The following is a 25,956-nucleotide window of genomic DNA, read 5'->3' as shown; positions in this document are numbered from 1 at the left end:
AAATACAGGGAGCGAAAGGCTATTTACAATTTGTACAGAAACCAGATGGCAGTTAGAAGAGTCGAGGGACATGAAAGGGAAGCAGTGGTTGGGAAGGGAGTGAGACAGGGTTGTAGTCTCTCCCCAATGTTATTCAATCTGTACATTGAGCAAGCAGTAAAGGAAACAAAAGAAAAATTCGGAGTAGTTATTAAAATCCATGGAGAAGAAATAAAAACTTTAAGGTTCGCCGATGACATTGTAATTCTGTCAGAGACAGCAAAGGACGTGGAGGAGCAGTTGAACGGAATGGACAGTGTCTTGAAAGGAGGATATAATATGAACATCAACAAAAGCAAAACGAGGATAATGGAATGTAGTCGAATTAAGTCGGGTGATGCTGAGGGAATTGGATTAGGAAATGAGACACTTGAAGTAGTAAAGGAGTTTTGCTATCTGGGGAGCCAAATAACTGATAATGGTCGAAGTAGAGAGGATATAAAATGCAGACTGGCAATGGCAAGGAAAGCGTTTCTGAAGAAGAGACATTTCTTATCATCGAGTATAGATTTAAGTGTCAAGAAGTCATTTCTGAAAGTATTTGTATGGAGTGTAGCCATGTATGGAAGTGAAACATGGACGATAAATAGTTTGGACAAGAAGAGAATAGAAGCTTTTGAAATGTGGTGCTACAAAAGAATGCTGAGGATTAGATGGGTAGATCACATAACTAATGAGGAGGTATTGAATAGAATTGGGGAGAAGCGGAGTTTGTGGCACTACTTGACAAGAAGAAGGGATCGGTTGGTAGGACATGTTCTGAGGCATCAAAGTCTCACCAACTTAGTATTGGAGGGCAGTGTGGAGGGTAAAAATCGTTGAGGGAGACCAAGAGATGAATACACTAAGCAGATACAGAAGGACGTAGGTTGCAGTAGGTACTGGGAGATGAAGAAGTTTGCACAGGATAGAGTAGCATGGAGAGCTGCATCAAACCAGTCTCAGGGCTGAAGACCACAACAACAACAACTGTGAAGGTGGTTGGATGAACCCTTTGCCAGGCACTTAAATGTGATTCGCAGATTATCCATGTAGATAGAGATGTAGATGCAGACTCCAAGTCGCCACCGCAGGCACTGCCGCCGCCAGAGTTGTTAACGTATTGCCTCCCTGTACTTGTAAGTATCGCGACTGAGTGGAAGAGCATTGAACGAGTGTCAGATAACGACGTGCCCATTGACACAGTCGCTCTGCGATAAACAACATACTCTGTAACAGACTCACGAAGATCATACTGGTCGACCTAGGGACAACGGGCTCTGACCTGGTAAACGTCTACCCACACTGAGGAAGAAGGAACTACTTCTTGTTTTTCATTTTACAAGCAACACAGTCCAGTTTAAACGGTGGAGGCCCATCAGTCTGGCATCGGGCATTCACATCGTAATGCCCAAGCTGATACAGAAAAAGATGTTAATCGTCGTGAAACACTTGCGGCAGTAAGTTAAATCTATGAGGAGTGTCACATAGCTGAAGTATAATCTGTGTGGGAAACAAGTGCATTTAAACTGGTGCGTCTTTCCTATTAGCACTTAGAAATATTTCGTGATTTCAGACACTCGAACATGGTGGTTTTAGATCGCTCGTCATCCTCTTGGAACCCATAATCTTCCAGCTGAATCGTTATAACAAAATGAAAAAATGAAATGTCGTGTGACTAAGGCCTCCCGTCGGGTAGACCGTTCACCTGGTGCAAGTCTTTCGATTTGACGCCACTTCGGCGACCTGCGCGTCGATAGGGATGAAATGATGATGATTAGGACAACACAACACCCAGTCCCTGAGCGGAGAAAATCTCCGACCCAGCCGGGAATCGAACCCGGGACCTTACGATTGACATTCCGTCACGCTGACCACTTTTTTTTATTTATTTATTTTTTTTAAATTCTGAATTGCATCTTGAAGAAAATGTTAAAAAATTGTAAATTGTAATCCGAATTGATTACGGTGAAAATAACTCTTTCTATAATACTATTGACCGCATTAACGGAACGCAAAATATTCTTCCATTAGAATTTTAACAAAAGTGAAAGAGAAGCAAAAGTAAAAAGTAAGATAGGAAATTAAACTTCTTCAGTGATGCACGTCTTTTGCATGAGAATAGTTTTTCCCTACTATTCTTGTGCTGTGGCATGACTCCTGTTACTTCTTGGGAAAACATGGTTTTTCTGGGTTCTGTTGAGGCCTTCACGGCTACCGTATTGGTCCCGGGGCACACGAATTCCCCCACCGTACTTCACCCTCAACAGCAATCCCCTACTTTGGCAGTCTATCTTGTTCGGTCCATTTCATATTATTTAGGTATTAACCGATGCCTTGTTTCTGAAACAAAATTTGCATCATATTCCCGAGTTTCTTTTTATGGTCTTTGTTCCGGTATATTTTGAAGTATTCGTCTTTCATATATTCTCGATATTCTTGTAGATTGTCATTGCCTTTGTTGTTAACGACATAACTGACAAAATTTCCGAATAGAGACAAAATGACATTGTTTTTTTGTGGTGGAAAGGAAATTTCTTCTGGAAAGAGTATATCGTTTAGTGTGATTTCTCTTCCATCGGTCCGTTTGAGAAAAGCGGCTTGCAATACAATGTCATTCCAAATATTCTTGTATCCATTACAGATGAAGCGTAGCTTTAAGAAGTCCGAATTGTGACATTTTTGGCACACATTGGTTGCTTGTAGTCCTATTGAATACAGTTTTTCATTGGTACTAATGATATTGTTGACAACTCTGTAACAAGACGCTTGCACTTCCGTAGTCAGTGTTTTGTTATTTATATTAGTCCATATTTTTTACCAGTTTTTGTTGGGATACTTCAGCTCCATTTTATTTTGGTTTTCGCGTGATTGTGACTTCTCTACTATATATTTACTTGTCCTCTTATTTTTGTCTGTTAAAATGCATGTCAAGTAGCTTGATTCTACATAAAAGTCCTTAATATGCTTTAGGTTGTAATTTATGTTGTGAACATCTACTGGCGGCTGCATGCTTCCAGGTTTGAGAAGGTCAAATAGAGCGGCAGTTATACTGTTCCGCTGTGTCTCTATAAGTTTCAGCGTTCTTTTAATGAAGGGGGCAGTGTTTTTCCTTCGAAGGTCTGTCAGCCCTAGGCCTCCGTTTTCGGGTCTCGATGTAGTCGTTCCTACTGCTACTCTAAAAATATGGCCTTTCCACACGTATCGACAGATTGTGCTCATTATAGATTTCACTATGTCTGGGAGGTGTTGGTAAAATCTGAGCGACATATGCAGCTTTCGAAAGAACTGCACAGTTTATTAGTTTAATTCTTTGCTTGATGTTTAAGTCTCTCGTTTCATGCAGTATTAAGCTGCCTCTGATTATTCCTAACGCCTGTTTCCAATTTGCAGCCGTTGTTCTTAATGGGCAACTGTAAAAAGTTATGCCCAGTGCAGTGTGGCGCTCCACCCTGTTTGCCCACGGTAGCTGCATATTGTCAAGACACTGTAAATTTAAAAAGGAGCTTTTCGTTTCATTTATCCTCGCACCAGTTGCCGTGCAATAAAGCAATAACTTGTCTGTTAGCTGGGCACAGTCATCATCGCTCCTAACTAGAACTCCCACACCGTCAGCGTATGCATTTACAACCGTCTTCAGCCCAGCTATTGTTATGCCTTCTAAGGTTGTGTTCAAAAGCCGTAAAAGGGGTTCCAGAGAAACCACATAAAACAACATGGACAGGGGACTTCCCTGAGGAACTCCACTAGATATCAATACTTCATTAGTATATTGTCCATTGATCGAGATTTTCGTTCGTATGCCTCTGACGATGTTCATTAAAACCGCTAAGTTGCCATCATTGAAACCTATGTGTTTCAAGGTTCTGAACAGATATCCGTAGTTGACTCTGTCAAACGCTTTAGCAAAATCAATGAAGTCAATGCCTCCATTTGCTGACGATGATGAGAAATAGAAATAATGTCTCGATATTCACATACAGTCTTAAAAATGGTACGTCGAGGGAGATACGTCTGGTGGCATCCAATAACTTTTTCTAAAATCGGTCCCATTCGTTCTTTAATTACACGTGCAACTACCTTGTAATCTGAGTTCATTAGACTGATCGGCCTCATTTTAGTAATATCTTTCGTGTCCGTACTCTTTCCCTTTGGAAGTAGTACAGTTACACTTTCCTTGAAAGCAGCAGGAATTTCCTCTCCCCTCAAGACGTCATTAACTACTTCCGTGAATTGGGAACCTATTAGGTGCCAAAAGGTCCTATAAAACTCCACAGGCAGGCCGTCTGGGCCTGGAGACTTACGTGAAGGTGAAGATTTGAGTATATCAAAAACCTCGTCATTCGTAATTTCTAACGTTAAACCTCTGTTCTCCACCTCTGTAACAACTGCCTCTATTCCGGAGTTCTGTAAAAACTCTTGTACTGAGTTGTCGTCAGTAGCATTTCCAGAATATAATTGCTGAAAAAATCTATGTGCTTCAGTTAAGATATCCCTTTGTTCTGTCAGGACACTGTTATCTTCCGTTCTGAGGCTGGCAATAAAATTTCCTCTTCTGTTTTTTGTGTGTTGTATCAAGTGGTAGATGGAGGTGTTTTCTGCCTCCATCGTCGTTCTAGTGTGTGATTTGATTTGTAATCCCTCCAAATGTACCCTCTTGATACTTATCATTTTGGCTTTAACGTTTTTAATATTGATAAAGACGTCTTGAGACATAGGTTGGTCGTAAAGGTCTCTTAAGCAAGAGTAGTAAAACTCCATTGTGTGTCTTGACCACATTGCCCTTTCTTTGGCGTAAGATATCAGTGCTGCTCTTATCTTTTTCTTAGCGGCCATAGTCCACCATTCAATAGTTGTTCTACATGGTTATTACAAATGATAGAAGCGATTTCACAGCTCTACAATAACTTCATTATTTGAGATATTTTCACAATGCTTTGCACACACATACAAAAACTCAAAAAGTTTTTTTAGGCATTCACAAATGTTCGATATGTGCCCCCTTTAGTGATTCGGCAGACATCAAGTTCCTCCCACACTCGGCGCAGCATGTCCCCATCAATGAGTTCGAAAGCATCGTTGATGCGAGCTCGCAGTTCTGGCACGTTTCTCGGTAGAGGAGGTTTAAACACTGAATCTTTCGCATAACCCCACAGAAAGAAATCGCACGGGGTTAAGTCGGGAGAGCGTGGAGGCCATGGCATGAATTGCTGATCATGATCTCCACCACGACCGATCCATCGGTTTTCCAATCTCCTGTTTAAGAAATGCCGAACATCATGATGGAAGTGCGGTGGAGCACCATCCTGTTGAAAGATGAAGTCGGCGCTGTCGGTCTCCAGTTGTGGCATGAGCCAATTTTCCGCGGGCTACGCGTGAAACTTGCCCGCACGCGTTCAACCGTTTCTTCGCTCACTGCAGGCCGACCCGATGATTCCCCCTTACAGAGGCATCCAGAAGCTTTAAACTGCGCATACCATCGCCGAATGGAGTTAGCAGTTGGTGGATCTTTGTTGAACTTCGTCCTGAAGTGTCGTTGCACTGTTATGACTGACTGATGTGAGTGCATTTCAAGCACGACATACGCTTTCTCGGCTCCTGTCGCCATTTTGTCTCACTGCGCTCTCGAGCGCTCTGACGGCAGAAACCTGAAGTGCGGCTTCGGCCGAACAAAACTTAATGAGTTTTTCTACGTATCTGTAGTGTGTCGTGACCATATGTCAATGAATGGAGCTACAGTGAATTTATGAAATCGCTTCAATCATTTGTAATAGCCCTGTATATTTAGTACGCATCCTTAAAACAGACTGCCAAGTTTCTTGCATCTTTAAAGCTAGAGCGTTTTCAGAGAGGGTATTGATATTTAATTTCCATAGTGGGCGACCCCAATATGTCTCTTGCCTGGTTAATTTGATGCTGCACCTCACTCCGAGGTGGTCACAGAAGGCGGCTGGTATCACCCCGATACTACTGACTTTGGTGGCTAAACTGGGGGTGACATATATTCTGTCGATTCTGCTCTGTGTAGCACCATTGATATATGTGAAGCGAACCAGCGTCGGATATTTTATTTCCCACGCGTCAAACCACTTCCTGTTGGTGACCAACGCCTGCAGTTCTTGGGAGAAGTTAAAATTTGGTCGCTGATCCTTTTTATCTAAAACGCAATTAAAATCTCCACCAATCACAATTTCTGCAGGGTTTTCTTGGAGTAGAAATAAAATGTCACTTTTAAAAAAAGCTGCCCCCTCTCGTCTCGCATTGTTGCCTGAAGGTGCGTATACACTACTGGAAATTGAAATAAGAACACCATGAATTCATTGTCCCAGGAAGGGGAAACTATATTGACACATTCCTGGGGTCACATACATCACATGATCACACTGACAGAACCACAGGCACATAGACACAGGCAACAGAGGATGCACAATGTCGGCACTAGTACAGTGTATATCCACCTTTCGCAGCAATGCAGGCTGCTATTCTCCCATGGAGACGATCGTAGAGATGCTGGATGTAGTCCTGTGGAACGGCTTGCCATGCCATTTCCACCTGGCGCCTCAGTTGGACCAGCGTTCGTGCTGGACGTGCAGACCGCGTGAGACAACGCTTCATCCAGTCCCAAACATACTCAATGGGGGACAGATCCGGAGATCTTGCTGGCCAGGGTAGTTGACTTACACCTTCTAGAGCACGTTGGGTGGCACGGGATACATGCGGACGTGCATTGTCCTGTTGGAACAGCAAGTTCCCTTGCCGGTCTAGGAATGGTAGAACGATGGGTTCGATGACGGTTTGGATGTACCGTGCACTATTCAGTGTCCCCTCGACGATCACCAGTGGTGTACGGCCAGTGTAGGAGATCGCTCCCCACACCATGATGCCGGGTGTTGGCCCTGTGTGCCTCGGTCGTATGCAGTCCTGATTGTGGCGCTCACCTGCACGGCGCCAAACACGCATACGACCATCATTGGAACCAAGGCAGAAGCGACTCTCATCGCTGAAGACGACACGTCTCCATTCGTCCCTCCATTCACGCCTGTCGCGACACCACTGGAGGCGGGCTGCACGATGTTGGGGCGTGAGCGGAAGACGGCCTAACGGTGTGCGGGACCGTAGCCCAGCTTCATGAAGACGGTTGCGAATGGTCCTCGCCGATACCCCAGGAGCAACAGTGTCCCTAATTTGCTGGGAAGTGGCGGTGCGGTCCCCTACGGCACTGCGTAGGATCCTACGGTCTTGGCGTGCATCCGTGCGTCGCTGCGGTCCGGTCCCAGGTCGACGGGCACGTGCACCTTCCGCCGACCACTGGCGACAACATCGATGTACTGTGGAGACCTCACGCCCCACGTGTTGAGCAATTCGGCGGTACGTCCACCCGGCCTCCCGCATGCCCACTATACGCCCTCGCTCAAAGTCCGTCAACTGCACATACGGTTCACGTCCACGCTGTCGCGGCATGCTACCAGTGTTAAAGACTGCGATGGAGCTCCGTATGCCACGGCAAACTGGCTGACACTGACGGCGGCGGTGCACAAATGCTGCGCAGCTAGCGCCATTCGACGGCCAACACCGCGGTTCCTGGTGTGTCCGCTGTGCCGTGCGTGTGATCATTGCTTGTACAGCCCTCTCGCAGTGTCCGGAGCAAGTATGGTGGGTCTGACACACCGGTGTCAATGTGTTCTTTTTTCCATTTCCAGGAGTGTAGGTTTATAAAAGTGGTGTTAAAAATTTTGCAGCTAATTCCCCTCCCCGACTCTAAAAGGCACACGTTTGTCATCTCAATCCCTTCTTTAGCAAGGATGGCTGTTCCACACGCGTTTTCTGGAGCCACATTCAACACCTCTTTGTACCCTGAAACATACAATTCTTTGACATTAACTTCCTGCAGGAAGGCGATATCTGTATCTGACTGATACAGAAAGTCCTTCAGTGCAGTTACCTTTGCTTGACTCTGAATTTTGTTTATGTTTAAGGTGGTCACGTTATATGTATGTTCCACTGTGAGACGCTACAAGACAGTAAACAGAGGACACGGTATTGGAGCCACGTACAATAATTCGGGTTAGATATATATAGTGTTATTTTATTTTACTTGTATTCCATTGACGATTTTCCTTCTTTTTTCTTTTTTTCTTTCTTCTTAGAGTTCGGTGTGACAATTTTCAATAAAAAAATTCTTCCTCAAAACCCCATTCCGCCCCCATTGCATCGGTCTGATCCTCCTTTTCGCCCGCCCAGTTAAATCGTGGCTCGGTGATGCCGTGTCCATGTCCTTGTCCAAGTCGGGTTTCATTGTCCATATCTGATGTCGTATTGTCATGCAAGGGTTCATATGTTCCGTGTGGCGTGTCAGCCCGTTCGTGTCCCTTGTTCCGATCCGAAGATTCGCCGACCGCTTCCTTTTGTATATCTTCGTCCTTCTTTTCAGTCTCCCGTATCTTCCTCAGCCGCTCTCTTAAAGGAGGGGCCAAATTCTCTGCAGCTTGATGTGCTCTTCGCCTCTTTTCATTTTTTGATGATTTCGGTGAAATCGTCGGTGAAACCTTTGGTGAACTTCCTGGCGACTCCATGGAAGGTCGAGGAGAAGTCACCTGTCCCGCCTTCGTGGCGGATGATTTTTGAGCTCCGTTAATTTCTGAGTCGGCCGTTGCTGCTGTTTCTACGACACGTGAGACGGGTGGTGTCACTGGTTCGTCTTCTTGCGCCCCTCCTTTTCTTTTGACGTTTCCTGAACCTGTCTGTGGTATCCTGTCATCTGTGTGGTTGTCGGTTTTCTGTTGTATCACTTCCTCTTTATGTCCATCCACTGTAGCGCCCTCTGGGATGTTGGCCCTTTCGTGTGTAGCTACCGCTTCGTACTCTGCCATGTCTACATCAGGTATTGTCGATGAGGCTTGTCGCTCGTTGGAAGAGTTGTCAGACTCACAAGGGGAGGCCGCCAATTGTGAAATTCAGATTCGATTCATACTGCGCATAATAAAAGCTCATGGCCAGAGGTGTAATGTGGCAAAGCACCAAGATGCACTTCTCAGCCGTTGTCGAGAAAATCGACAGTTAAAAGAAACCGTTGCGATGAAATGCTCTCTACGATTTATAATTGCCTACAGCGTCGTGGCGCAGCGGTAAGTGCTCGGGTTCGTAATCTGAAGGTCGCCGGATCGAATCTTGCACCATGCAATTTTTTTTATTATTAGTTTTTTGTAATTCAAATATATATATGAACTATTAATAAATTGTTTATGCATGTTGTTGAAGGCGGATCGCTCTCCAATTGTACCGCCTCCATTTTTCCGTTTTTTTAACACGGTGTACCAAAGCTCTCACGTACGCACTGATTTTCGACGATGTTATAAGTTGCGCTAGGGACTGCATCTACCTTCTTTCGAAGTTAGCACGCAACTACGCTGTTATGCGGCGGCTCGTATCGACCCATTCAACATCTGTCCTTCAAGCGTAACGAGCGAGTAACGGAGTTTATATTTCATACCTGCCACAGCAAATTTGTGTTCGTGGGGTCTCTATTCTAATTCGAACGTTTGACTTACGCTATACGTATTCGTTTCGGAATATCGTTTCTACGTCTTCCGTTAACTATACGTGGTTAACATTATGAAGACAATTAATAACATTTGTGAAATACAAATTTGTTTGCGGAAAACATAATGATGTTCGAAGTCGCCAGTTTTTCCACGACAAACGACTTTCAACAACTTATTATATGCATCATTGTTGCAACTGATTGCCGGGAATTATATATATATATATATATAAAATATGTGTGTGTGTGTGTGTATACATTTGAATTACAAAAAAACAAATACTAGGAAAAAAAAGGTTGCTTGGCGCGAGTTTCGATGCGGCGACCTTCGGATTACGAAGCCGTGCGCTTACCGCTGCGCCACGACGCTGTAGGAAATTATTAATCGTAGACAGTATTTCACCGCAACGGTTTCTTTTAAGTGTCGATTTTCTCGACAACGGCTGAGAAGTGCATCTTGGTGCTTTGCCACATTACACCTCTGGCCATGAGCTTTTATTATGCGCAGTATGAATCGAATCTGAATTTCACAATTGGCGGCCTCCCCTTGTCAGAGGGCAAGAGCGGTGCGTCCTCAGTGACATCATTACTGGCCAGATTCTGATTGTCCTCGTTAGTGAACTCCGCGGTGCCTCCCGTTTCCGTGCGCGCGTCGGAAGGTCCCGCCTGCTCGGCCATATTCTGTTGATAGGGGGCCGGGCTAGCTGCCGCGGCAGCGTACGTCACTTGCATGCTAACAACTTGGTTCAAATGGCCCTGAGCACTATGTGACTCAACTGCTGTGGTCATCAGTCCCCTAGAACTTAGAACTACTTAAACCTAACTAACCAAAGGACATCACACCTTTTTCCCCTCTGCCGGTGTGCCCCAAGGCTCCGTCCTCTCCCCCCTTCTGTACCTTTTGTACACGGCGGACATGCCGCCGCCGTCCGCCCCCGTCCACCTCCTCCAGTTTGCCGATGACACCGCGTTCCTTGCCCTTGCCCCCACCCTGCAGCGCTCCCAACGCCTTCTCCAATCCCATCTTGACCGGTTCACCACTTGGAGCAACCAGTGGTTGCTCAAGGTCAATCCCTCCAAAACCCAGGCGATCATTGTAGGCAAAACCACCCCTTCCTTCCGCCTCCTTGATTTCTATCTCACCATCTATGGCCGTCCTATCGCCCTCACTCCCACCCTTAAGTACCTTGGCGTCACCCTCGACCGTCGCCTCTCCTGGACTCCCCACCTCCGGACAATCCAAGCCAAGGCACGCTCCCGCCTCAGTCTCCTCAAGCTCCTCTCTGGCCGTATGTGGGGTCTGGACGCCTCCACCATCCTCCACACCTATAAATCCCTCATCCGCCCTATCCTTTGTTATGCCCATCCGGCTTGGATCTCCGCCCCCCTATCTTCTATAAATCCCTCCAAATCCTTGAACGCCATGCTCTCCGCCTCGCCTATCGCATCCGTCTCCCCTCCCCCACGCGGATCCTGTATGATCTCATCCCCTTCCCCCACCTCCTCCTTTTCCTTGAAAGGATACAGATCCTGTACACCTCCCCTTCCCTCGCCTCACCCGCTCGTCTCACCGATCCTCTCCCACCCCCGGCCGCTGCCGCACCTGTATTCGCACGTCCCACCCGGTCTGCATCTCTCCACCCTCCTTACCCTCTCCCAAGGTGGCTTCCGCCAGCTCCCTCTCCCTGATGATGCCCTCCTCCCCTCCATCTACCCCTCCTACCAACTTTGATCCTCCCGCCCTCCTCCTGCACTTACTCCTCTGGGCACCCTCCCTCCCTTCTCTTCCTTTTCCCTCCCTCCTCCTTTTCTCCCCCCTCCTCCCCCGGGCCTCCCCTCCCCTGTCCCTCTCCTCCTGCCCCCATCTCCTAAGCCAATGGCATCCTTTTTTTCTCCCCTCTACCCCACCTCACCCCTGTTCCCCTCTTGGCAGGTCCCCGGACTCGCACACGCTCAGTGGACATTCGCGCGCCGGAGATCACCGCCATCAGTGTATCGTGTGTGCCGTCATGTTTAGTGTTCAGTGCTCACCGTCACACTCCATTGTTCACCAGTGCCATCGTATTCTTCAGTGTTTGTGCGTCGTGTCAACAGTTCGTAGTGTGGATTGTCATCGAGTGTGAACGGCTTCTTGTGCCTTTATGTTCTTGTGTCTACTGTTTTTTCCCGCCGTTTTTCTAAGTGATGTCTCTTCTCTGTTTATTTCCTTGTACTCTCTTCGGCTGAAGAGCGGCGTATTGTGCTGCTGCCAGCCTACCTGATTGTTCAGGTGTCAAAATAACAATAAAGTAAAAAAAAAAAAAAAAGACATCACACACATCCATGCCCGTGGCAGGATTCGAACCTGCGACTGTAGCAGTCGCACGGTTGCGGACTGCGCGCCTAGAACCGCGAGACCACCGCGGCCGGCGCCAACAACTTGTCCTGGGTCAGCCGCCTCGTTAGTCGGTAACTGAGGAACACGCCTCCTACTGCACTCACTTCCGACGTGCCCTGTTGCGTTACATAACGCACAAGTCCGTGGCTGCCCATCATAAATTATGAGAGCGCGATGGCCACAGATATTCAAGTAAGAAGGGATATGCCGTAAGAGCTCAGTCTTAATCTGTCTAACTCCATTCAAAACCGGAAACATATATTGCTCCGGCCATTTTTCTGCAATATTAGATATAACCCTACCATAGGGCTGAAGAGCAGCATTGATTGCTCCGGCAGGGACCTCGAACGGCAGTTCGAAAACTCTCACTCTTCGAATGCCTAGCCCAGCATGGGAAACAAGAACGTCACTAACGGTTCCGTCTGCATGATCAAATTTCAATTTGCCACCACACTTGTCAACTATCGACGAGCACAAATCAGAGGTAATCAATTTCAAAAAGGCAGAATTTGAAACAAAAGATAGATGAACGCCAATAATTTCGTCTCCTGTGATCTTAACTGTTTCTGAAAGCCATCTTTTGATCTCAAAAGCCTTTGGTCTTTTACAGGTCCAATCAAAAGTGAATCTAACCGTAACTCTTCTTTCACAGCTAATTTCGTTCATTTTGTCATTTTAAATCACTGAAAGATGCAAAGTAAACAAAGCGCTCTACTGACCTTCGTAACAGCCACACAGCCGCTGTTTACGCCAGCCCTCCCAGCGCTGCCGCCACACGTCCGTCCGGCTCGGCGGCCGAGCAGCGAATATCACTCAGCTACCGGGGCCGGACATAACAAAATAAGGAATCTCTAAGTTATGTTGTCATCTTCTTGAATACACCGAAGTTGTGTACTCACTAAACAGAAATTAATAGTAGGCACATCAGCGAACCTGACTTGTAGTACACACGCACTGCCCTCTCTTGAGTTAACAACAGACACAGTAATTCCACAAATTATCAAAAATGGCTCTGAGCACTATGGGACTCAACATCTGTGGTCATAAGTCCCCTAGAATTTAGAACTACTTAAACCTAACTAACCTAAGGACATCACACACATTCATGCCCGAGGCAGGATTCGAACCTGCGACCGTAGCAGTCGCGCGGTTCCTGACTGAGCGCCTAGAACCGCTAGACCACCGCGGCCGGCCACAAATCATCATCATCTTGTTCATTCTTGTGATGAACTGGCAGAAAAGGCCAGTGTGTGCCACTTATAGCCGGCCGAAGTGGCCGTGCGGTTAAAGGCGCTGCAGTCTGGAACCGCAAGACCGCTACGGTCGCAGGTTCGAATCCTGGCTCGGGCATGGATGTTTGTGATGTCCTTAGGTTAGTTAGGTTTAACTAGTTCTAAGTTCTAGGGGACTAATGACCCCAGCAGTTGAGTCCCATAGTCCTCAGAGCCATTTGAACCATTTTTTTTGTGCCACTTATATACTTTTTAAAGTTGCAAAGAATTATATAAATAACAAATAATGTGAAAGTCGCGAGCTCTATCTTCTTATCTCGTGTTTTCTACTGAAAATCTCGTGCTTGTACTCTCGTTAACTTTACTATTGCAGAGATCGCCTAAACTTTATTACTTTTTTTTAATTGGTCCTGTGTGCAACAGATAACTTACTTGGTCTTTCTGCAGCCACTGCTTGATCTGCTGTTTTCCATTATTTAACAGAAACATAAAGGAACCTATTATTCATGCTGAGTGCAATGCATGTTCTGTTTCATTACAGTACAGTTATAGATTTCATATATAAGATCTTTGTACCAACTATTCAAAAATGACGTGCTAGCACAATAAAAGAACAAATATTTACAACTTATTTCAAAGAAATTAAATATAAACATATTTACATCAACGATGAACGATAATTAAGTATAATTGAGAATAAAAGCATATGGAGTTCTGCTGTTGCTGCGGGTGCTGCTTCTTACCACAACTACGTATAATTCAAGACAAAGGGTCTGGTCAAATCTAAACTTGCTAAATGATAACCCAAACACGTAATTCCATTTTTCAAAAACTATATTCTGAAAGCGATTGTTTCTCATTCAATTAATAAAACGCTATAAGCTCTTTCAGCAATTGCTTCGTGTGTAAATCTGCCTCCAGTGGTATTACAAATTAATCAAACTCTTGAGACAGTCTGAAATACTTCTCAATTAAATACATAGTGAAACAATTCCCTGACAGTTACAAAAGAAATCAATGACAAAAATCAATACTTAATCTGTTCACCTAACAATGGTTTTCCTTAAGAATTCAACTCCTACCATTATCAAAATTACCGTCTGCTGCTACGCACATACACAAACCCTTTTCTTTAAATTAATAAGCGTGCTGCAAATTATAAAAAAATATCAACTCGGTACCAAATCCTGTGTCGCTGCTGGCGGTCACGGCAGTACGGCAGCAGGCGGGCTCCTACACTGGCTTCCAAACTGCCACTAAAGTGCGCGTCATTTATGTTGGCGGCCGAGTTTAGGTTCGTTCTGCGCATCTGACGTCAAAAACTACAGTCAGCCAATGAACAGAGAACGACGTTGCCAGATCTCGACTGCAGAGCAGAGCACGGACGAGTGTCTTCAGTTTTAGAAACGTTCAGTCATAAATAAAGTAATAGAACAAAAGCAATGTCTTGATAGCAGACTTTGTTTTTTGAAAGTTTGGAAAAACCATTCTTTATACCAATTGCTTCATTTTCTATTAATTAATTAAACCAAACAAGCAATAAGACTCTTAATTCAGGCGATAGCAAGGAAAGGTGTTTGTATCAATTTTACGAACCGCTTTTTCGCAATAAAGAACAGCAGTCATTGTTTATTTCCTATTGTACTTCGACGAAGTGCGAGTAATTCATAGGCATTCCAACAGTGCTTTTACTGTCCATAAGGATAGACTTTGTAGGACGAGCTGTGCTAGCGTAATGGTTAATGCGTTGGGTTGGTAAGTTAAAGGTAAAGAGTTCAAACCTTGTGCAATGCAAAATATTTTCTTTATTTAAAAACAATATCGAAGTGTCTTACTTCACGAATTTTATTCGTTTGAATGCAATTTTTTGAAATTTCTAGTGCTTTGTCTCTTCATTAATCCTTTCGCTGCTGCAGACACGTGCTCCCCACATTCCGCGCTGTGCGCGATTTTGTCATCACTGCACTGCTCGCCTGTGCAGACACATGGTGTTCCGACTGCTTTGACACACTTATCATTCGATTTCACAAAAACTATTTGGCCCAAAAATTAGATTTTTACACATCTTCTTGACTGATACCTTCCCCCCATAAATGACTTAATTTTGTTTCGATGTTCAACCCAGTTATTGTGCAGCATTAAATGTAGTAAACCATCACACGAAATTTTGAAGAGTTTGCAGAGGTAAAAGTCCATAGCTTATACTTTCCATATGGTCGATTTTAGTTGCCACAATGTTGAGAATGAAATGTGGACAAGGTACCTAAATTTCATATAAAATTTACTGTATAACAATATCTCATTTAATCTAAGTACCACATAGGTGTCGTATGTAATATTGAGAAATATTCAGTCTTTCGCGACTGTAATAAAAGTTTTATTTACACCGGGCGCGTTTGGCTTTATTTTAAAGCACTTCAATCAGTCAAAGGAAGTGGGGCGAAGGTATCAGTCAAGAAGATGTGTAAAAATCTAATTTTTGGGCCAAATAGTTTTGGTGCAATCGAATGATAAGTGTGTCAAAGCAGTCGGAAACACCATGTGTCAGCACAGGCGAGCAGTGCAGTGATGACAAAATCGCGCACAGCGCGGAATGCGGGGAGCACGTCTCTGTAGCAGCGAAAGGGTTAATGCGGCCGTGGTGGCTTCACTTCATAAACCGCGCTCCCCCCTAAACGTAAGTTTGCGAACTATACTGTACTATGGCGCTGCGTGCGTCGCGTGCAACTGGCAACGCAGCAATCTCCCGCGTCTGGGCGGGCATGCGCGAGCCGCCAAGATAAAAGAATTCAACTATAATTAATCCGTGCGCTGCGAAGCGCGACAACAATATTTCAGATTCCAGAGCTTGTGTATGCGCGCTGTAGCCAACCTTTAAATCCTAAGAGAGTGTTGCCAACTCTCAAATGAACAGCTCACCCAATCGCGAGACAACGGACAAATGGGTAAGGTGTCACAGCACGTAGCAGCAACAGCAGACGAAATGAAGGTGTCACATGATGTGGTAATAATGTTGTCTAAAGTTAACTACAGTTTAAACAACAAAGGCTGTAAACATGTCAGCATTGGTATGATTTCTCATCGAGAGTTCTATCTGGTGGTCGTACTTGGGAATCCTTAATTTTGCAACGTTAAAGTGATATTATCCACTGATGAATGTTATTAAGGGGCTCCGGAACGCCCTATACTTGCAATGTTAAAATAACGCTTATAAATTACATCTTTCCTCACAAAGTATTTGAGGTAGGAAGTTGAACTTTTTACAGATTTTTTATTGGAATATGGGCTACAACTTAACACAGGGATTTTACAAAATTTTAGTTAAGATTGGATTAACTTTTTAGTGCATTCCAGGTCCATAGGATGGATTATCTTCATCCTCTGCAAACTCCTCCTCCAGCTTCCTCTTGTTCCTCCTCCTGTTTACTCTTGCTTGTATTTCTAGACTCTTTACAGCCCTGTCTGCAGCCCGAAGGCGTTCCTTGTCTAAAGCAAGCATCGCTCGTTGTTGTGTTCGTAGATTTTGCTACCATTTTCTTCAGTTGCAGTTACTGCAACACTGTTCCAAAAGGTGGTCATGTATGAACACTTATCACATTTCAGTTGTATTTCACTAACAAGTCCTATGTGCTTTGCCCGCATCTCGTGGTCGTGCGGTAGCGTTCTCGCTTCCCACGCCCGGGTTCCCGGGTTCGATTCCCGGCGGGGTCAGGGATTTTCTCTGCCTCGTGATGGCTGGGTGTTGTGTGCTGTCCTTAGGTTAGTTAGGTTTAAGTAGTTCTAAGTTCTAGGGGACTTATGACCACAGCAGTTGAGTCCCATGGTGCTCAGAGCCATTTTGAGCCTACGTGCTTTATTATGGAGAGTTCCAGACCAACTTCACTACAATGAATACATCTTACACAGTTTGAAAAAATTCCTTTGAGAACCGACATATCAAATATTTCATTCACATCCGATTCGCCCATAAAACATTCATAGTTTTCACTCATTGAACCAAGCTTCTTTTGTGAAGTATTTTCCTTCCCACTTTGACTGCTATGGGCAGGTGTACTTGAGAGGTTAGGTTCACTCACTTGCTTATCGTCTTTATTGTTTACATTAATAACACATACCTTTGGCTTTCCAACATTTCTCCTTTTCTTACAAGCCTTCAGAGGATTTCTAATAACTTTACTTTTACTCATTATTATACTTCAACAAAACAGAGACTCAAGAAACAGAATTAATTACGAATATTTTCGAGATAACGACAGAGTAAATAAAAATGAAACAATCGACAATCACACCAGCGATATATATTGAACCATCACAGGTTAGCCACAACACATACTTTATCTCACATCACTAAAATGTACCTGATGAACACGGACGTTAATAATAACACCATTTGACAGCAGTTTAACAGCGCCACAGTGGGTCACGCCCATGTAGAACACATTTCAAAAAAAATTTAAAAATAGTTGTAGTCTTCGGAATTGAATAAATTATATATCTATTAAAAGGTAACAGTCTGCAGATTCAGAAAACGCAAAAAAGTAAAAATTGAACTTTTCATGATTTTGAGCCTTTCCGGAGCCCCTTAACTATCCATTACGTCAATACATATTCCTATACTGTTCCGCGGCAATGTTCATTCGCCGTCTGTAATTCTGGGGGATCACACATTCACATACGAGACTTCCCTGGAACAGTTAAAATATTTTACGTCAGTGAGTGTGTACATCTCCAGGAACAGACATATAAGAATCTAATGTACACAAGCCATAGCATAAAGTATGCTGCAGACTATCGACTAAGGTGGCAATCGTACGTCTCCACTGTGAAAAGAGCTTTTGGAGTCTACTCCCCGAACTCTGCTCACTTTTATGAATTATATTCGAAATACACACAACAACAAAAGTTTTGCATCACCCCAGTTCGCAGAACTCCTGAAGATAGACATTGACTGTGGATACTGTATCACAGACACAGTCCCTTTGACTGCTCAGAGCTGTCACTAAACCCGCCCAAAGATGTAAACAACCATGCATGAGCAGCGCCTATTAGACTGAGGGGATCCGACAGCCGATCAGTTCCAGTCATTCCACCAGGAAGGAGGTACACGGCTGGTGTTGGCTGTAGTTCTACCATGCCTAGACGGTCAATAACGCGGTTCGATCGCGTCCGCATTGTTCCTTTGTGCCAGGAAGGGCTCTCAACAAGGCGTCTCGGAGTGAACCAAAGTGATGTTGTTCGGACATGGAGGAGATGGAGAGAGGCAGGAACTGTCGATGACATGCCTCGCTCAGGCCGCCCGAGGGCTACTACTGCAGTGGATGACCGCTACCTACGGATTATGGCTCGGAGGAACCCTGACAGCAAAGCCACCATGTTGAATAATGCTTTTTGTGAGCCACAGGACGTCGTGTTACGACTCAAACTGTGCCCAATAGGCTGCACGATGCGCAACTTCACTCCCGACGTCCATCGCGAGGTCCATCTTTGCAACCACGACACCGTGCAGTGTGGTACACATATGCTCAACAACATGCCGAATGGACCGCTCAGGATTGGCGTCACGTTCCCTTCGCCGATGAGTGTCGCATATGCCTTTAACCAGACAATCGTCAAAACGTGTTTGGAGGCAACCCGGTCAGGCTGAACGCCTTACACACACTGTCCAGCGAGTGCAGCAAGGTGGAGGTTCCCTGGTGTTTCTGGGTGGCATTTTGTGGGGCCGACGTACGCTGCTGGTGGTCACGGAAGGCGGCGTAACGGCTGTAAGATACGTGAATGCCATCCTCCGACCGATAGTGCAAACATATCGGCAGCATATTGGCGAGGCATTCATGGACGACAATTCGCGCCCCCGTCGTGCACATCTTGTGAATGACTTCCTTCATGATAACGACATCGTTCGACTAGAGTGGCCAGCATGTCCTAACCGAACATTCCTGGGATTGATTGGAAAGGGCTGTTTATGGAAGACGTGACCCACCAAGCATTTACGCCGAATCGCCGTTAAGGAGTGGGACAATCTGGACCAAAAGTGCCTTGATGAACTTGTGGATAGTATGCCACGACGAATACAGGCACGCATCAATGCAAGAGGATGTGCTACTGGGTATTAGAGGTACCGGTGTGTACAGCAATCTGGACCACCATCTCTGAAGGTCTCGCTGTATGATGACACAACATGCAATGTGTGGTTTTCATGACCAATAAAAAGGGGTGGAAATGATGTTTATGTTGATCTCTATTCCAATTTTCTGTACAGATTCCGGAACTCTCGGAACCGAGGTCATGCAAAAGTTTTTTGATGTGTGTGTATAAGACCCATGTTTTAATGGTCTTAGCATTAGGAATATTACAATTATTTTACAGAAATTAGTTAATTAACCTCCATATGCTTTTATTCTCAATTATATTTAATTATCGTTCATCGTTGATGTAAATATGTTTATATTTAATTTCTTTGAAATAAGTTGTAAATATTTGTTCTTTTACTGTGCGAGCACGTCATTTTTGAATAGTTGGTACAAAGATCTTATATATGAAATCTATAACTGTACTGTAATGAAACAGTATCGAAAACTGTCAGAGTCAAGTGAAAACTGCTTTATGGTTGGATGATGTTTCGCATTACAGTAATATTTATTAATGAGTGTAGCGATAATTTTACATTCTTTGGTTCTGTAACGCATGTCGGAGAACTGGTAAAATAATACACTGCCTGGCTGATCTTTTAGATGGATGTTCATACATTACATCCATGATTTTTCCTTTCTTTAATTTATGTAATATTTGAAGTGATCCACCTATATTAGCTATTTTGTGGTTGGTGTCCTTTAAGTGTGCAGCAACTGTGGATGGTTTATTGTCGCTTACTGTCGTGTTTTCTTTAAATTATGTACTGACTTTTATTCCTGTGTGTCATACATAAAATTTTGGGCATTCTACATAGTTAACTTTGTAGATTCCTGATTGTGAAAACGGTTCTGGTCTATGTGGTATGTGTCTGAATAATCGCTGTAGATTGTTAGTGGTTCTGCAACTAGTGTATAAGTTTGTATTCTTGACAAATCGATCAATTTTATCGGAAGTAATGGCCATACAAGGACTTTATTTTTGTGTGTTTCGTTTTTGTCTCTCGTTAAAGTGATGTGCTCCGACAGTAAAAGAACAAATATTGACAAGCTATTTCAAAGAAATTACAGTGATATTTACACCAATGACGAATCATAATTGAATATAATTGAGAACAAAAGCATATGCAGGTTAATTAACTAATTTCTGTAAAATAATTGTAACCTTCGTAGTGTTAAGTACGTTAAAACACGAGTCTTATATATAGGAGCCTTGCAACAACTGCTTGAAAGTAACGTGCTTCTAAAATAGTGTAAAACATCTCTGATTTATTTTATGAGCATAACATCGAATCATAATAGCAACGACGTGCATGGCATAATTTACTACTAAAAAATCATCCATAAAGTAAGTTATAAGGTATATATACAGATATGACTTGTTCCTACATCAAAATCACAGGTGTCACTAATGTATCCAATGTATAACGCTTCCGTTTCAGATACCTGAAAACGGCCTTACGCCTAAATTGTAAAATCGTACATGAAATAAAGAGAATGGCAGATGAAGGCATCATGAAATCTCACAAAAAATTCATCAGAGCTGCAGACCCTATCGCACTGAAAATTACACAGTACATTACAGTGAATGGCGATTTATCAGTTAATGTCAGCAACACTAAAATTGCATATCGTCTACAGAAGTACGTCATTGGACGATCAAAAGGAAAATCAGTATGATGTGGAAGAAAAATGGCTCTGAGCACTATGGGACTTAACTTCTGAGGTCATCAGTCCCCTAGAACTTAGAACTACTTAAACCTAACTAACTTAAGGACATCACACAGATCCATGCCCGAGGCAGGATTCGAACCTGCGACCGCAGCGGTCGCGCGGTTCCAGACTGTAGCGGCTAGAATCGCTCGGCCACTCCGGTCGGCTAAGATGTGGAGAAAATTTTTACTTCTCATAATACTGGTAGCCCTTTTTAAATGTGAGTAAATGTAAGAAAAAGCCTCTAAAAAGAAGAAAAGAACAGCTGTAATCCATCACAACTTCACTTTTAGAAGATCACAAGTATCAACAGGTAATACTAAGAGATGATGTGAAATGTTCTGGTCACGTAAGACCAGTATTAGGGAAGGCGCTAGGAAAACTTGAGTTTTGTTAGAAGGGTTCTGCCAAAGTACGGCCTATCTGCAAACCGTCTTGTTGGTGCGAGCAATCCTACTGCCACAGTGTGTAGGGTCCGTATCAGTCAGACAGTGACAGGCAAACGGCGCAAGTTGTGATGTTCGTGTTGTGTGGACTCACTCCGTCCCAAACATCGCGTAGGGAGAGAACATTCGAGATATGACTTCCGCACTGCTGTTCCATTCCCACTCCCAGGGGAATGTATTTGATCGTAGAGAAATCCTTCCACGGGCTAGATAAGATGAGTTCTGTTTTCAGACAGAGAAGAGTACTATCCTCACCAATTAAAGGCTGACTGGAGAAAATTAGTACTACCGGGTGTCTCCAAACGAATGTCGAAGTTATAAGCCTTTACAGCGTTTATTACATTCAACTAGCAATTATACACTAAAGCGCCAAAGAAACTGGTATAGGCAAACGTATTCAAATACAGAGAGATGCAAACAGAGTATAGCGCTGCGGTCGGCAACGTCTATACAGGGTGTTACAAACAGGTACGGCCAAACTTTCGGGAAACATTCCTCACACACAAAGAAAGAAAATATGTTCTGTGGACATGTGTCTGGAAACGCTTACTTTCCATGTCAGACCTCATTTTATTACTTCTCTTCAAATCACATTAATCATTGAATGGAAACACACAGCAACAGAACGTACCAGCGTGACTTCAAACACTTTGTTACAGGAAATGTTTAAAATGTCCTCCGTTAGCGAGGATACATGCATCCACCCTCCGTCGCATGGAATCCCTGATGCGCTGATGCAGCCCTGGAGAATGGCGTATTGTATCACAGCCGTCCACAATACGAGCACGAAGAGTCTCTACATTTGGTACCGGGATTACGTAGACAAGAGCTTTCAAATGCCCCCATAAATGAAGGTCAAGAGGGCTGAGGTCAGGAGAGCGTGGAGGCCACGGAATTGGTCCGCCTCTACCAATCCATCGGTCACCGAATCTGTTGTTGAGAAGCGTATGAACACTTCGACTGAAATGTGCAGGAGCTCCATCGTGCACGAACCACATGTTGTGTCGTACTTGTAAAGGCACATGTTCTAGCAGCACATGAAATCATGATAACGTGCTCCATTGAGGGTAGGTGGAAGAACATTGGGCCCAATCAAGACATCACCAGCAATGAGTCGCATGTTAACACAAGCAGCGAAGTTAACATTACCTTCCTTCAATTGGGCCAACTGGCGGTGAATCGAGGAAGTACAATACATACTGACGAAAGTAAAATGAGCTCTGATATGGAAATTAAGCGTTTCCGGAGACATGTCCATGTAATATCTTTTCTTTATTTGTGTGTGAGGAATGTTTCCTGAAAGTTTGGCCGTACCTTTTTGTAACACCCTGTATAAGACAAGTGTCTGGTGCAGTTGTTAAATCGGTCACTGCTGCTACAGTGGGAAGTTACCAAAATTTAAGTGAGTTTGAAAGTGCTGTTATAGTCGGCCCACGAGATACTGGACACAGCATCTCCAAGATAGTTGGGATTTTCCCGTACGACCATTTGACGGGTGTACTGTGAATACCGCGAATCTGAGAAAACATCAAAATCACTGACGTCGCTGTGGCCCGAAAAAGATCATGCAAGAACGGGGCCAACGACGACTGAAGAGAAACGTTCAGCGTGACAGAAGTGCAACTCTTCCGCAAATTGCTTCAGATTTCGATGCTCGGCCATCAACAAGTGTTAGCGTGCGAACCATTCAACGAAACATCACCGATATTGGCTGTCGGAGCCGAAGACCCACTCGTGTACCCTTGATGACTGCACGACACAAAACTTTACGCCTCGCCTGGGCCCGTCAACACCGACATTGGACCTTTGATGCCTGGAAACATGTCGCATGGTCGGTCGAGTCGCGTTTTAAATTGTATCGAGGTTGTGGACGCGTACGGGTAAGGGGACAACGTCATGAATCCATGGACATGCCAGCAGGGAACTGTTCAAGCTAGCGGAGCCTCTGTAGTGGTGTGGGGTGTTTGCAGTTGGAGTGATATGGGTACCCTGGTGCATCTAGATGCGACTCTGGCAGGTGACACGTACCTAAGCATCCTTTCTGATCACCTGCATCCAATTATGTCCACTGTGCATTCCGACGGACTTGGGCAGTTCCAGCAGAACAATGCGACATCCCACACGTCCAGAATAGCTACAGAGTGGCTGCAGGAACACTCTCCTGAGTTTAAACACTTCCGCTGGCCACCAAACTCCCCAGACATGAACATTATTGAGCATATCTGGGCTGCCTTGCAACGTGCTGTTCAGAAGAGATCTGCACCCCTTCGTACTCTTACAGAATTATGGACAGTCCTGTAGTGGGACGCGAAATTGAAGCGTCACCCATCCACCAGTGTCAGCCCAGTTTGCAGGTAAATATAAGTTTAATTTAGTGTTTTGTTTATGTATTTTGTAATATTTGTAATGTTTGTGAACTATCTAAAGTTTTGTATTTATTTTTATGTTTCATGTACGGAGAGAGCGGCGCAACGAACGGAGACAGCATCTTCAATGCCGGGACCAGAGAGGCCGGCCGAAGTGGCCGTGCGGTTAAAGGCGCTGCAGTCTGGAACTGCAAGACCGCTACGGTCGCAGGTTCGAATCCCGCCTCGGGCATGGATGTTTGTGATGTCCTTAGGTTAGTTAGGTTTAACTAGTTCTAAGTTCTAGGGGACTAATGACCGCAGCAGTTGAGTCCCATAGTGCTCAGAGCCATTTGAACCGGGACCAGAGAGAAAATTGCTGTCCACTATACGTCGCGGGTCGACAGCCAAGAGCAACAGAAGATCCTGAAACCGAGTTGTTGCGTCGTGCTTCTAAAAACTGAAAAAATAAGAATTTGTAATGTTTCTACAACAATGACGTCATAGAAAGTCTAATCATGTTGTAGATGTTCAGTCCTATCTTGTCAAGGCTCATGTTCACGGCTATATGTAGTATACACTCCTGGAAATTGAAATAAGAACACCGTGAATTCATTGTCCCAGGAAGGGGAAACTTTATTGACACATTCCTGGGGTCAGATACATCACATGATCACACTGACAGAACCACAGGCACATAGACACAGGCAACAGAGCATGCACAATGTCGGCACTAGTACAGTGTATATCCACCTTTCGCAGCAATGCAAGCTGCTATTCTCCCATGGAGACGATCGTAGAGATGCTGGATGCAGTCCTGTGGAACGGCTTGCCATGCCATTTCCACCTGGCGCCTCAGTTGGACCAGCGTTCGTGCTGGACGTGCAGACCGCGTGAGACGACGCTTCATCCAGTCCCAAACATGCTCAATGGGGGGACAGATCCGGAGATCTTGCTGGCCAGGGTAGTTGACTTTCACCTTCTAGAGCACGTTGGGTGGCACGGGATACATGCGGACGTGCATTGTCCTGTTGGAACAGCAAGTTCCCTTGCCGGTCTAGGAATGGTAGAACGATGGGTTCGATGACGGTTTGGATGTACCGTGCACTATTCAGTGTCCCCTCGACGATCACCAGTGGTGTACGGCCAGTGTAGGAGATCGCTCCCCACACCATGATGCCGGGTGTTGGCCCTGTGTGCCTCGGTCGTATGCAGTCCTGATTGTGGCGCTCACCTGCACGGCGCCAAACACGCATACGACCATCATTGGCACCAAGGCAGAAGCGACTCTCATCGCTGAAGACGACACGTCTCCATTCGTCCCTCCATTCACGCCTGTCGCGACACCACTGGAGGCGGGCTGCACGATGTTGGGGCGTGAGCGGAAGACGGCCTAACGGTGTGCGGGACCGTAGCCCAGCTCCATGGAGACGGTTGCGAATGGTCCTCGCCGATACCCCAGGAGCAACAGTGTCCCTAATTTGCTGGGAAGTGGCGGTGCGGTACCCTACGGCACTGCGTAGGATCCTACGGTCTTGGCGTGCATCCGTGCGTCGCTGCGGTCCGGTCCCAGGTCGAAGGGCACGTGCACCTTCCGCCGACCACTGACGACAACATCGATGTACTGGGGAGACCTCACGCCCCACGTGTTGAGCAATTCGGCGGTACGTCCACCCGGCCTCCCGCATGCCCACTATACGCCCTCGCTCAAAGTCCGTCAACTGCACATACGGTTCACGTCCACGCTGTCGCGGCATGCTACCTGTGTTAAAGACTGCGATGGAGCTCCGTATGCCACGGCAAACTGGCTGACACTGCCGGCGGCGGTGCACAAATGCTGCGCAGCTAGCGCCATTCGACGGCCAACACCGCGGTTCCTGGTGTGTCCGCTGTGCCTTGCGTGTGATCATTGCTTGTACAGCCCTCTCGCAGTGTCCGGAGCAAGTATGGTGGGTCTGACACACCGGTGTCAATGTGTTCTTTTTTCCATTTCCAGGAGTGTATATGAAGATAATAAACTAGTGTATACTACAAAAGTTTAAATACGTGTTTCGAGAATTTATTTATGAAGAATTATGTTAAGGAAGAAGTATTACTGATTTATGTGACAAGATTATTAATTTTTGACAGCGTTCATCGCGAGTTTGAGTCTTGAA

At 45.0% G+C, this 25,956-nt stretch overlaps 1 protein-coding gene across 5 annotated transcripts in view; it reads right to left on the bottom strand.

The window, feature by feature from the left end:
* LOC126427354 (26S proteasome non-ATPase regulatory subunit 10-like) overlaps positions 1–25,956 on the bottom strand; it is a 114,385-nt gene that overhangs the window by 68,291 nt on the left and 20,138 nt on the right. For 4 of the 5 annotated variants that reach the window (XR_007576648.1, XR_007576649.1, XR_007576647.1 and 1 more), the window contains exon 2: positions 12,656–12,753. The exons of the other annotated variant lie outside the window; for it this stretch is intronic. The gene's annotated coding sequence lies outside the window, so the exon portion shown is untranslated. The remainder of the gene's footprint in view (positions 1–12,655; positions 12,754–25,956) is intronic. 5 annotated transcript variants of the gene reach the window in all.

This window comes from Schistocerca serialis, chromosome 11 (assembly GCF_023864345.2).
Source record: "Schistocerca serialis cubense isolate TAMUIC-IGC-003099 chromosome 11, iqSchSeri2.2, whole genome shotgun sequence".
NCBI lineage: Eukaryota > Metazoa > Arthropoda > Insecta > Orthoptera > Acrididae > Schistocerca > Schistocerca serialis.
This window is presented reverse-complemented; position numbering and strand designations above follow the sequence as displayed.